Source organism: Ictidomys tridecemlineatus, chromosome 3 (assembly GCF_052094955.1).
Source record: "Ictidomys tridecemlineatus isolate mIctTri1 chromosome 3, mIctTri1.hap1, whole genome shotgun sequence".
Lineage (NCBI taxonomy): Eukaryota > Metazoa > Chordata > Mammalia > Rodentia > Sciuridae > Ictidomys > Ictidomys tridecemlineatus.
In genome coordinates, this window is record NC_135479.1 from 131,766,792 (window position 1) to 131,779,667 (window position 12,876).

Below are 12,876 nucleotides of genomic sequence, written 5' to 3' on the forward strand. Positions count from 1 at the left end.
TAAGAAGCAGGAAGGCTTCATATTGTCAGTTTAAAATGCCTCCATGTTTTGTGGGTTTAATGGTTTGATAAAGGTATTTTGACATTGATGGAAACAGGGACCTTCTTCTAATTCTGCTCAGCAACAGCTACAGAAAAGAAGCCAAAATCTTAAAAGAAGCAAGAGCCTGACAATACTGTATGGGTGACGTTGCCATTACTTTTGCCATGTAACAAATTACTCTAACACTTAGTGGCTTAATACAGCAACATTTTCTCCCCTCAATATGGACTGGGCTTGGAGACAGCACCTTTTCTCCACTTGGTGGCAGCTGGGACAGCTCAAGCACTGGGGAATGGAATCCTTTAAAGGCTCTTTTCTCACATGTCTGGCAGCTGATTCTGAGAGAACTCAAGCAACTGGAACTGGAACTGGTGTGGCTCCTGGGATCCTGGTCTCTGTGCAAAATGGAGGCTTCATAATAGCTTCTCACATATTGGCTCAGGGCTCCCAAGACACATGTCCTAAATGGAAGAGAGAGCAAGGTAGAAGCCTTAATTCTTTTTATGACCTAACCTTAGAAGTCCTGCAGTATCCTCTCCACTGCATTTCTGTGCATAGAGATAGTGGTAAGTTTCACCCATAATTCCAAGGGAGGGGAATTAGACTTGACCCTGTGATCATGGTGCTGGAGATTGAACCCAGGGGTGCTTTGCCACTGTATGACACCCCCATCACTTTTTACTTTTTAAATTTTAAGACAGAGTTTTGCCAAGCTGCCCAAACTGCCCTGGAACTTTCGATCGTCCTGCCCCAGCCTCATGAGTCACTAGGATTAACCAGACTTGCCATTTTCACAAAAGAATCTTTAAGGTCCTGAAAGAGTATGTATATCTGCAAATATTGCTGTGGCCATTTTGGAAAATGCAATTTACTCCAACCATACAAACCGCAGCTGAGATTGGGGGACATCAGAACAGCAACAGAGGAGTCACATTGTGCTGAGTGTGAAAGAGAGCAGGGAACTAGTTTCTACAAATCCATGAACACCAACTTCCACAAGAGGGCGCTATCTGCGATAGTAGGGGTGGGGCATGGCTGCTGTACATTCTACCAACTAGAGTGAAGTATGGAAACTCCCACTGACTGCTAGACTGTTTTTCAGATTATTCTAGTGTGATCAGAGTTCCCTTTTCTAATTGGTACCATGGCTGTGCATGCCTGTCCTTCCTTCGGATCCAGGTAGGGTCTCTTTGTACTCTTATTAGCAGGTGAAAAACCCATAGTCTCAGGAATAGAGAGGAAGTGGCCAAAATTCTCTTCAGGGGAAAGAGTGATGTCCATTGTGTACAGACTTTAAAGTTTTAAGCTGGTCTTAAAAAAAAATAGAGGCAGTTGAAGGTTTTTGTAATGGAAAATATAAGATGAAAACAATATACTTTATTGTTGCCTAAAACACTTACTAAGCAACTGTTATGTACATGAACTTTAGGAGGCACTGGGGAACCCAGGATGCCCAGCCCAGCCAGTACAGGGCAATGGGAAGATGGTTTTTAATGGCGCGCTGGGTCCTATGTTCCGCCACTTTTCTCTACTCTTGGATCATGGCCTCCAGCACCTTCTCCCTCATCCTTCATACACGTCCTCTTTGACAATGTCATTGCCACCTTGACCACTGCCACTCATACCACCAAAAGTACTCCCTGTGCCACTTGGGGAATCAGGTAAGTTATGGCTGCTGTAAACTTGACACAAGAGCTCTGAAAGATGACTTTCCCCAAGGTTTAAATTTATCTGAGTGGAAAGATGGCATAAACTTTAAACCACACATACATAAATAATTAACAAAATGCCTTTACTGAGGAAAAAAAACAAAAGCAAAGGAGACAGTTTTTGCAATTTGCAAAAAAATCTGGGTCTGATAGTTGCCATGGTTATGGCCCCATTTCCAGAGTAGCAGGCTAACTACTGGATCTACCCTTTCACAAAACAGGCCACCCTATAGTGAAGAGCACAAGTGTGCATGGGACGGGGATAGAGGGAGTGGAAGTGGTCTCCTCTTTGGGATCATGACTGCTACCCTCATGGAGGGAGACTTGTCTCGGAACATCAGAGACATCACCAGAGTGGCAGAGCAGAGGTAGAACTGAGGTTTATAGAAGCCGCTGGATCTAAATTTCTGCTCATAGTTGGGGCTCAGGGTAACCTGACTGGGGGTGGAGAGGGGAGGGCTATTGAAGTCATGAAGTGGCAACCACATGGCTTTCCTTGTTAGACTGAGAACACATCAATCTTTCATAATAAAGGAGACAAGTACTGACTGAATCTGGGCAACCTAAGCCTCCATCCACTCCAGGTCACCAGGTACCCTCCCATTTCCTGTTGAGATTTTCTGGTTAATAACTTTTCCCTGATTTATGTTTGAGCTTGAGGACAGAGGACACATGAATAGCAAACTGACTTTGGACTTACATTTTATTGCATCATAAAGTAAATCAACCTTGAACTGTTGATTTTGGATTTTCTATGAAGAGATAATACTGCCACCCTCTACAATTCCTCATGGCAGGCAGTCTCTGTTTGTTCAGATTTTCCTCTGTGACCATTTCCTATTCCTTCCTCACCAGAATGTCTCCAAATGTCTTTAATTAAATGTCATATTCTCTGCTCACTTCTCAAAACAAGCTGTATATAGCTATTTATAATGAGTGAACTTTGTTTTCCAAGAATGACCAAGTGCTGTAGTCCCTAGAAGAGCACCACTCCCCTTGTCCCAGGACACTGCCTTCTGCCTCTAGATATCCTTTCAAGTTCTTGGACACAGCTGCCTGTCCTTACAGACTGCAGCCTGTCCCAGGCACTGCTTCCTTCAAGGTACCCCAATCCTGGATAATTCTGCTAGCCCTGGATACTGCTTCTTATCCCAGGACACTTCAGCTTGCCCTTGAGCACCACTTTCTTCTTTAGGGCAATCCTTCCTGCAACTAGACATAATGCCTTCCCCTGAATGTGGCTGCCTGCCTCTGGGCACCTCTGCCTGTTCCTGAGTACCACTTTATTCCTCCTCCTCCTCCTCCTCCTCCTAATCCTCCTCCTCCTCCTCCTAATCCTCCTCCTCCTCCTAATCCTCCTCCACTTCCTCCTCCTTTCTTTTTCATACTGGAGATTGAACCCAAGGACCTTGTGCATGCTAGCTAGGCAAATGCTGAAACACTAAACTACACCCCCATCTCTTTTAAATTTTTATTTTGAAACAGGGTCTTGCTAAGTTGCCCAGGCTGGACTACCCTTGGGCACTTCTAGCCCTTGTCCTGGACACCACCCTGAGTAGTGGACCTTGCCCTCTCCTGTGTTAGCTGAGGCCATGGAGCACCCAGGGTCATATTGTGTTCTGTGCAGACTGTAGGAGAATACCTCTTTGTTACAAATTGTATAAAGAAGCAACTCAGAGATGCTGAAACTTCCTGAGCTACTCTAGGACAGCGCCTCTTCTGTTCTTACTACTAATAGAACTCAGATATTTGTGCCAGGAGAAATATCCAAGTGACAGACACTATTCTGTTCTTCCAAGTTGGCCATGGAGACTCTGGTACCAGGTCAGGCCTGTTAGTCCTGGCTGTTTTCCAAGGAGGTGGATTCTGACCCCAGAAGTTTTCCCCACTCCTTCTGTCTCTCTCACCAGTCCCCAGACTAATAACTGCACAGCTTAGGAGGAGACTACACAAAACATACCAGTTATCTGTGCAGCTCTGTCCCACTTAATTAGGAAAGGGTGCTCAAACCTTCAGAAGGCATGGTACAAGTCAAAAGCTCATGATCTGGTGGCGAAATTCAATATTGGTGCAAACCAAAGGAAAACACAACAAAGTATATAACAACATGTCATTTATAACATGCTGTATTACCAGAGACAGTGACATTCATATCAGGTTAATAGAAACAAAAGTCTAAATGAAAAATTCACGATAGTAAAGTTTAGGATAGAAATTGTGAGATTTTGAAAAGAAAAACTACCTTTTTCGTTTTGTTATTTCTCATCTTTGTCACCATGGAATGACTTTTGGATACTTTTATGAGTCTTAATACTTGCACTATTTTCTGGGCCACTTTTCAGGAAATCCATCACTATGGAATGAAGTGAGATCATGGCAAAAAGGAATAGAGGATTTGGACCTTGGTCAAAATTCCACTTTCACCACTTGCCTGCTATGCAAATCCCTACACAGAAGCCATGATATAAAAGACACAGAGATAGCAAGTTAGAAGATGGGGATTCTTTCTTTTTTTAAAATTTTTATATGTATTTTTAGTTGTTGATGGGCTTTTTTAAAATTCATTTATTTATATATAGTGCTGAGATTTGATCCCAATGCCTCACACATGCTTGGCAAGCGCTTGACTACTGAGCCACAATCCCACTCCAGGATTATTTTTTTTAAGTTTAATTTTAAAAATTTGTTATTTTTTGAGGCCAGGATTGTGACTCAGTGGTAGAGCACTTTCTTAGCATGTGTGAAGCACTAGGTTTGATTCTCAGCACCACATATAAATAGATAAAATGATAAAAAATAAGTCACATTGCCTTATTTAAAAAGTGTTCTTTTTGTTATATATGACAGTAGTGTGTATTTTGACATATTTTATACATACATAGAATATAGCTTCCCATTCTTGTGGTTGTACATGATGTGGAGTTTCACTGGTCATGTATTCTTATATGAACACAGGAGAGTTATGTCTGATTCATTCTTCTGTCTTTCCCACTCCTATCCCCCCTCCTTTCCTTTTATTTGACAATAGGGATTCTTTGCATTTTCTCTTAAACTGTATTTGACATATTTAAATATTTTTATTTTCAATAACCATCTTCTAAAAGCTTCTATATGATTGTTTTTCAGATTCGCCCCTGTCCCCAACTTGTGCTTTGAGATGTCTTTGGATGCCATGGCTAGATTTAACTTGTTCTTTGGACAGGTACCTTTACAGATGACTCTTGGAGGAAAGGACTAACAAAAATCTTGAGAATAACTCTCCCCCTAGAAAGGCCAGCTGAGAATGGTGCTGCCCTGGAAGAGCCAGATGTGAGCAGTTCAGAAGAGCAACTCCAAGTTCACATCATCTCTTACCATTCTGTAAGCACAGCCTAGACTTCTCTATCTCTTGACTTTGCCAACATAGTCCTTCCAACCAGATAGCCATGCTCTCATTTCCACCTGCCTGAATACTGTCTGTCCTACAATGTCAAACTCAAAATGTCCCTTCATCTTTCTTTCCTTTCCTCCTGCTCAGAAATGATTCTCACAGCTAGAAATGATTCTCACACTTCTGTGAATGCCCACAAAACTTGCTACTACTTATGATTAATAGGACCAGATATACAATTTTCATGGCACAATGCAAAATAAAAACCCAGAGTTCCTTGCTAAAAATGATTGTTAGGAATTTCAAAACAGTCACATCCAAGCATTCCACTAAGTACAGGGCTCCATACTTCTTGTGCAGGACACACTGCTAGTAAAGCAGCCCTGATGATTACATCTGTGGCTTCTAAGGGAAAACTGTAAGTCCCATCAAGCGAGTTCAATTGTTCAAATGCCCATTTGAATCCCTCCTGGGGGAATCCCTGAGCTGCTCTCCTCCCCTTCCTGAGTCTTATTCCAGGGCTCCATCACCTACATGCCTGGTTCTCCACCTCACTGGGAACTTAGCTGTATGCTGTGCATCCTGAGCCCCCATCAGTCACTCTGACCTATGCCTACCGCCCTCATCCTTAAGTCCTGCCTTGTGGACTCCTGTGGATTACCCACTCTTTCTTGTAGCACAAGGAAAGAAAGCTCTATTTGTTGTTTTCCTATAATACCACTTTCTCTCTCTGGTTCCTTTGCCAGAAGTTGCATACATATGGCCCTCTCTTAGACAGCATATTAATGCCAAAAAAAATGTGGTACCTAGCACTCTCTCACTCGTTGTATTCCTTCTGGTAATATAGGTGCTTGCCAGCAATGTTAAGTGTACTATTTTATTTTATTCCCTTAATAATACTTAGAAGTATGGACTGCTAGAATTATTCCTTTTATAGATGAGTAAAATGAGATTCAGAGACACTAAGTAACTTGTGCAGGGATAAGCCAAGGAGCCCTTACCCTTGGCCCATTAGGCTATATTGCATGTGTGTGTGTGTGTGTGTGTGTGTGTGTGTGTATGGCTTCAAAGAAAAGGCCATGTTTTAGTCTTTAGTATTACCCCTGCTACCTCTTTGTGCTCTGAGTACTAGTGTATTATTAGGGATATTAAGAATTTCCATTTATTGATGGATTACCCTATGCCAGGCCCTATCCTGAGCATTTTGCAAATGTTAGCTCTTTGAATACTCACCATATCTCTATTAGTCAGATTTTATTGCCCATATTTAAAAGATAAAGAAACTTAATGCTGACTATGGACTTGAGTCTGTCTTGACTCCAGGTGGAGGGCTCTCAGGAGAACTAAGCTGTTGCCACACCCCCACCTCTGTCTTACTCACCTTTACCTTCCTGCCCATATCTGTCCTCCCACTGCCTCAGTCTCCATCAGAATTTGAGTCTGGGAGACTCAATGTGTTGCTTAATTGCTTAACCCACCAAATAATTTGGCTGCCTGTTGCACAATCCCAGAGCAGACAGAGAAAATTGCCCATGTTACCTGGCCTGCCCTGTGATCTGCACCCTCTGGATTTCAAATTGTTGCTCTCTAATGTTCTGTTGCCTTCCAATATCCCAACAAGAATGCCAGACACAATGACTTCCCTAAGCGTATTCAAGATACCAGGCTCTGACTGTGGTGGCGCACACCTGTAACCTTAGAGGCTCACTTGGGAGGCTGTGGCAGGAGGATTGCAAGTTTGAGGCTAGTCTCAGCTACTCAGTGAAGCCCTAAGCAACTTAGTGAGATCTTGTCTCAAAATAAAAAGGGCCGGTGATGTGACTCAGTGGTTAAGCATCCCTGGGTTCAATCCCCAATACTAAAACAAGCAAACAGACAAAAAGATATCAGGTAATAAATAGTGAAGAAATGCTACCAGCTGAGAGCCTTCCCAGGTTCAGGGTGAGTTCAGGAAGACCTCTCTTACAGGTCTTCCATGAGCGACAGTATTTTTCTGTCTCCACATTCAAGAAGACTGATTAAGAGACTCTATGGAGAAAAGTGGCCTTTGCGTTGGTCTCATTGTTAATCCTTTTGAGGATTCAGAGAAGCCTCTGGAAACCAGGAAAATTCCTCTTCCATCCCATAATTGTTCAGTCGTCTACATGCACCCACTCAGGTAGGTGGAGAACTAATTGACTCCTAATCACAAAATGTTTATTCTACGGTTTAACCATTGGTGCCAGTCTTGCCTATTCAATAGGATGATAGAAACAAACTCACTTTAGCAGTAACTGAAGAAATGGGGACAATGGAGAATAAAGAAGGGGAGCAATATATAAAAGGGATGTCTCTAGATCCCATTGTAGAGACTCAGGATTTAGACTGTGTAGCTGACTTTTATTTATTTATTTATTTATTTTTGCAGACAGTGCTGCAAAAATAAATAAATAAAAAAATTAAATAGTCTTGTGCATGCTAGAAAAGTGCTGTACCACTGAGCTATACCCCAGTCCTGTGGAGTTGATTTCATCTGTGTCATTTCTGAGGGCCAAATATGGGCTTGTTGGTTAGGTTACAAGGCAGGTAGGTGTAGAAGGAAAAGCTGCCTTGTCACTAGAGTGATCAAGCAATGGGATGGGCTGCCACAGTGGGAAGAGAGGTTTCTGTATCAGAATGTTCTCAAACTGCCAGGAAACATTGAGGGAGTCTCTGCTTTGTGCAGGAGGCTGGTGTGGAACTCCTCAGTGGGCAATCATGTATGAGACTGACTTTACTGGGCAAGAGGTAGGTACAGGGGATACAAGATTCAATGTGACATCAACACTGCTGTCCTCTGGGAATTCTTCCCACTCCCAGGTTGTGCTCCTCTGGAAATGATGCAGGCTATACTTCTCTTGTTTGCTCACGATAACTATCATAGTGCTATGGAGTCAGACCCAACAGAGCACCTGGAAGACAAGAATCATTCCTTTCATCTGTTTCTCTTTGCGCTTAGAGTAGCGTAAGGGTCCAAGAGACGGGTTTGAAGTTAATGACTTTATATCCAGAGAATACTCACTGCATGTCAATAAGTGGATCCTCAGAATCTTAAATGTCCATAGGGCCCATTTCAACCCCAATAAGCCACATGATGGAGATGGAAGTGCCCAAACTTAATGAGGTGTTCCTGAGTCACTTGACCCTGTGGCCTCCGAAAAGCCTTGGAGGGTAAGGCTGTGGATTTTCTGAAAATTTTTGTGTCCAAGGCCCCAGCACACACATCATGCAGCTCCTTAGAAGATGGTTTCACCTCTCATCTTCCCTCTGTCTGAAGAGTGCCACTTGCTCATCTGGCTTTAAAGATATCAAAAAGTGCTGACAGAGACCAGCGGGAGAGTTAGATGTGAGTTTCTGCATTGGCTAGCATTTCCCTGAAAAACATCTAACTGGGAGTTGTGTAATAATTTATCTTTGTTTACCTTCTAAACCTTAGTTGATATAACTTCAGTACTATCCGAGTCATCCCTAAAGTCAACAAGAATTTTCTGAAAAATTGATTTCCAAATACAAATATTTTCTACCAACTGAAGTTATGTGGGAAAACTCAACTTTTTAATTCTTTTCATTGTTATCAATCTATTTTGTGACTCCTTTAGTTCTTTTTTCCCCCCTCCAAACTGTCACGTTTTCTTCGATTGTTAAGAATAATAATATGTTGGCTTTTAGGCCGAGTCCAGAAATCAACCTCTCCAACTTTCTTTGGGTTCTTACATGGGCTCTCTCTCTCTCGTCCAGCGAGGAGGTCCACGGAACAGGGTAGAGGAGAGTGTGGCTGCAGAGTTGCTAATCAAGACCTCTGGAGAGGCTGGGGATGTGGCTTAAGTGGTAGCGCGCTCACCTGGCATGCGCGGAGCACTGGGTTCGATCCTCAGCACCACATAAAAATAAAATAAAGATGTTGTGTCCACCGAAAACTAAATAATAAATATTAAAAAAAAAAAAAGACCTCTGGAGACCAAGCAAGAAGCAGGTCTGATTTTATGGCGCAGTTACCATGTATATATACTCAGGCAGTAGCTAAGCAGATTACAAGCAGCCACCAATGCAATTTCTGCTGTCATTGCAGCCACCAATCGAGGAGTGGGCCATGGAGCAAGCGCAGGGACTGCAACACATGGCCTCACGCCCAGGACTGTGCCTATGTGGGGAAAGCGGTTTGCCACTCACACACCTAGCATGAGGGAGTGGTTTGCCACTCAGACGCCCTTAACATATGCCATATATGTAGTACTCCATGCACTTGTCCCTACAGGTTCTGTTTCTTTTTTGTTTAACAGAGAAACAAAGGGACTGGGCTCCACCACTTACTTGGTACACATTGTGGTCAGTTCCAGAAACTATCTGAGCCCCTGTTTTCTCCTTGGTAGAGGAGGAAGGGTGAGAACACTGTAACTCATGTGCTTTTACTGGGTAGGAGATGATAACATGAGCAGGGCTGCTGCTGGTTTCCTGAGCACCAGAAAGTCCAACTCTCCCCACGTCTTTGTCCCCAAAGTGATTCTTTATTTTTTGGGACAGAACTTCTGAGCAGATGTTAAGGCCACGCTGAACAGTATGCAGTGGAAAGTCATCTTCCAGACAAAGGAGAATAGAAGACCTCCTGTTATTTCATATGGGATAATGTAAATCCATTCCCAAAGATCACTGTGTTCTTGGGGGCCCACTTCGCAGCCCAAATGATAAAACAATAGTAGCAACATCAACAACGTTCCTTGAAAACGGAGGAAGTCTCCATCAAGTGTAAACTTTTTTTTTTTTTAAAGAGAGAGAGGAGAGAGAAGAGAGAGAGAGAGAATTTTTTTAATATTTATTTTTCAGTTTTTTGGTGGACACAACATCTTCATTTTATTTTTATGTGGTGCTGAGGATCGAACCCAATGTCCTGTGCATGCTAGGTGAGTGCGTTACCGCTTGAGCCACATCCCCAGCCCCTCAAGTGTAAACTTTTAAAAAAATATTCTGAGTTCATATCATGCCTCCTTCCCAGGGCCAGGACTAGGGTGCAGCAAAGGAGAGGCCTAGAACTGAAGGCACAGAACCCAAGGGGAAGCGACCCCAAGGGGGAGGCCTCCTCCAACCTTGCAGCTCTGCCCTCCCTGGCGCCTGTCTAGTCTGGCTGTACTCTTCCCTTTATGGCCTCAAATGCAGCTTCCTTTCAGAGTTTAGGCTGGCAGAGTCAGATCATGGCTCTGGGGACAAAGTTCAGGGAAGCCTTGCAGAGGCGTTCCACCCCCTAGGGAGCAGTCACCTCCTGGTCAGTCACTTGATGTTTTTGCTTTGCAGTGGTCAGGCCCATGTCTTCCAACTGTGGACATTTGGCACTGAATACAAAGGGTTCTTCCAGATTAATGGGTAATGACTTCCAGGGCAATCAGTGCTAAGTTATCACCCCAGAAACTCTTGGACAAGGGTCATTTGTATTCCATTGGTGGATGTTTTATGTTGGAAAAATAAATCCCAATCTGTCTCTAGATTATAATTATATTATAATTCATTTAATAACTCTATGATAATTTTGTATAATAACTGATAGTTCTGATCAGAAATTGCTGGAATAAAAGATGTCTTCTCATCACTCTGTATCCAGGCACCCAACTTCACATAGTAGATGCTCAATAAATCAAGTGAATGAAGAAACATCAGGCTTATCAGAAATTAAATCAGGCTTCTCAGGGCCAAGGCCCTTTAAGTACCAGGAAGGCAGATCCAGGAATCCCGCCCAGTGATCTATGCCAACCTCTACTATTCCCTCCCTGTAGACGCCAAGCATTCTTCTGGCTTTTGCTGACATGTTCATTTTTGTGTTCTGTTTTGTGAGAGATGTGTATTTAGCTCTCATCTCTCATCTTGCCTGACTTGATGTTTCACTCTTTTCTAGCTCTTTCTCCTCCTGGATCTGTGTCCACTGGTAGGGCCACCAATGGAACTACCTCTGAAAATTCTGCCCCTGAGTTTATGGTGATCCTTCTTGACCTAGCTCCTGATTGACAATTATAAACACTGAGCTGTGCCTTGGAGTAGTTCAAATGCATCACCTATCAAATGGTGAAGAGCTCCTTTGACAAATTCAGAAGCCCCTTGCAGCATCCTCAGCAAGATTCCTGCCATCCGTGGCACTGCCTAGCACCTTGCTGCCATCTCCTGGAGATGGTTGGTCTTCTTCTGTTCCCTGGACCTTTGGGCCTGCTTCCCTGAACCACCTTTAGCACGTTGTACCATAATGTGAATGCCAAAGATAGTATTATACTGCAGTGATATGAGCCTCATTGAAAAAAGACACAGGTGAGTAATTAACATAGCGAATGAAGCAAATGACCAAAAAATGAAGTAAATGCCTATCAGCCATTGGCATTAAAAGAAGTGGCAGCCAATTGAATGAAATTGACCCAGGGTCACTCATGAGAATATATATTCAGCATGTGAAAATCTAACAGTTTGAATCTGGTGTCATCGGGCACAGCAAAATACTGGTAGCCTCCCTTGGGCACCAATGCTGCAGTTATCTTGGAAGACATATCAAAATATCATCTGTTTTCTTCTTTATTTCCAGTAAGTAAATGGCAACATTTCTAAGGAAACTGAAAGGATGGAAGGTCAAAGACTAACAGCCAATTATCATGATAAACTTGTGCTCATAATTCTCTGCCCCTGGCAGCTGGTGTCTGAACCCAGGATCAAGACTGATAGTCCTGTGCCTAACACAGAACCTCCTTTAAGCAGGGCATTGCCATAGCAACTGGGCAGTCTTTACCTGAACCTTTACATAGGAAGTTTCCAGCACAGGCACAGTTCCTGCTATAGGATAGTCAAAGACAGCAGAGGAAAGAGAGAACAAAAAGAGAGAAGATATACTATTTAAGTGGCAGGGATATAATAACCTTTCTGATATGCAATGTAATCATAGAAATCAAGAACTTTAACAATGCCCAAATAATTTGAATCAATAATTTTGCTTCTAGAATCTAGCCTGAAAAAAAAAGAAAAGAAAAAAAGAACCCACTAGAATGCCAGCAATTCCTAAGGCTTTCTATATGATAGTGATCAATTAAGACACACTAAATATCACCAATAAGAGAATGGTTAAATAAACGATGATATAGATATACAACAGAATAATAGTCATTATAAGCATGTTTTAACTCTATTTAATAATATGGGAAAATATTCAAGTTATGATCAAATTAAAAATAATAAAGTAAAACTAAAAATGTGTACATGCACTATGATCTAAATCATATTAAAATAATATTTCGCATAAAAGAACACAAGATGGAAGTACACCAAAGCATGAACACTGTTCATCTCCGGATGATGAGACAGAGAATGATTTTTGTATTCCTTTTTATGTGTGTTTAGATATTTAGATATTTAGAATAACAAATGAGATATTAATGGCTCTTAACTGCCTTATTTTTCTAGTATCAACTAGAATACTTAATGCTTTAGAAATTGTCACCAAAGGAAGATTCAAGAACAAATGGACTGGAAATGTTCCATGCATGAGACAGAAAGAATCGGACAGGATGTAGGATCATACAGAACTTTTCCTTTTCCCCTGGAACCCTCAGGTTGGGATGGCAATAGAACCACCCCAGACAACTGTGGGAATCCCAGGGCAGAGGAGACCCAAGCTTCCTTGTGTTTGGAGCAGTGGGGAGTTTGAGTAGGGAGATATTACATTGTAGGAAGAAGCCCCCCCAACCTCCCAGGAGCAGGCTGACTTCAGGGTGCTGG

The 12,876-nt window shown here is 42.4% G+C and overlaps 1 long non-coding RNA gene across 2 annotated transcripts; it reads left to right on the forward strand.

Annotated features, from left to right (window-relative positions):
- The first annotated feature begins 1,134 nt into the window (after positions 1–1,134).
- On the forward strand, positions 1,135–11,376 carry LOC144376348 (uncharacterized). 2 transcript variants are annotated; one of them, XR_013436702.1, is made up of 4 exons: positions 1,135–1,221; positions 4,878–5,111; positions 7,090–7,279; positions 11,021–11,376. It is a non-coding gene; the product is annotated as an uncharacterized LOC144376348 (long non-coding RNA). The 2 variants fall into 2 exon arrangements; XR_013436703.1 differs by having other exon boundaries at positions 1,160–1,221; positions 4,954–5,111.
- Positions 11,377–12,876: the final 1,500 nt, after the last annotated feature.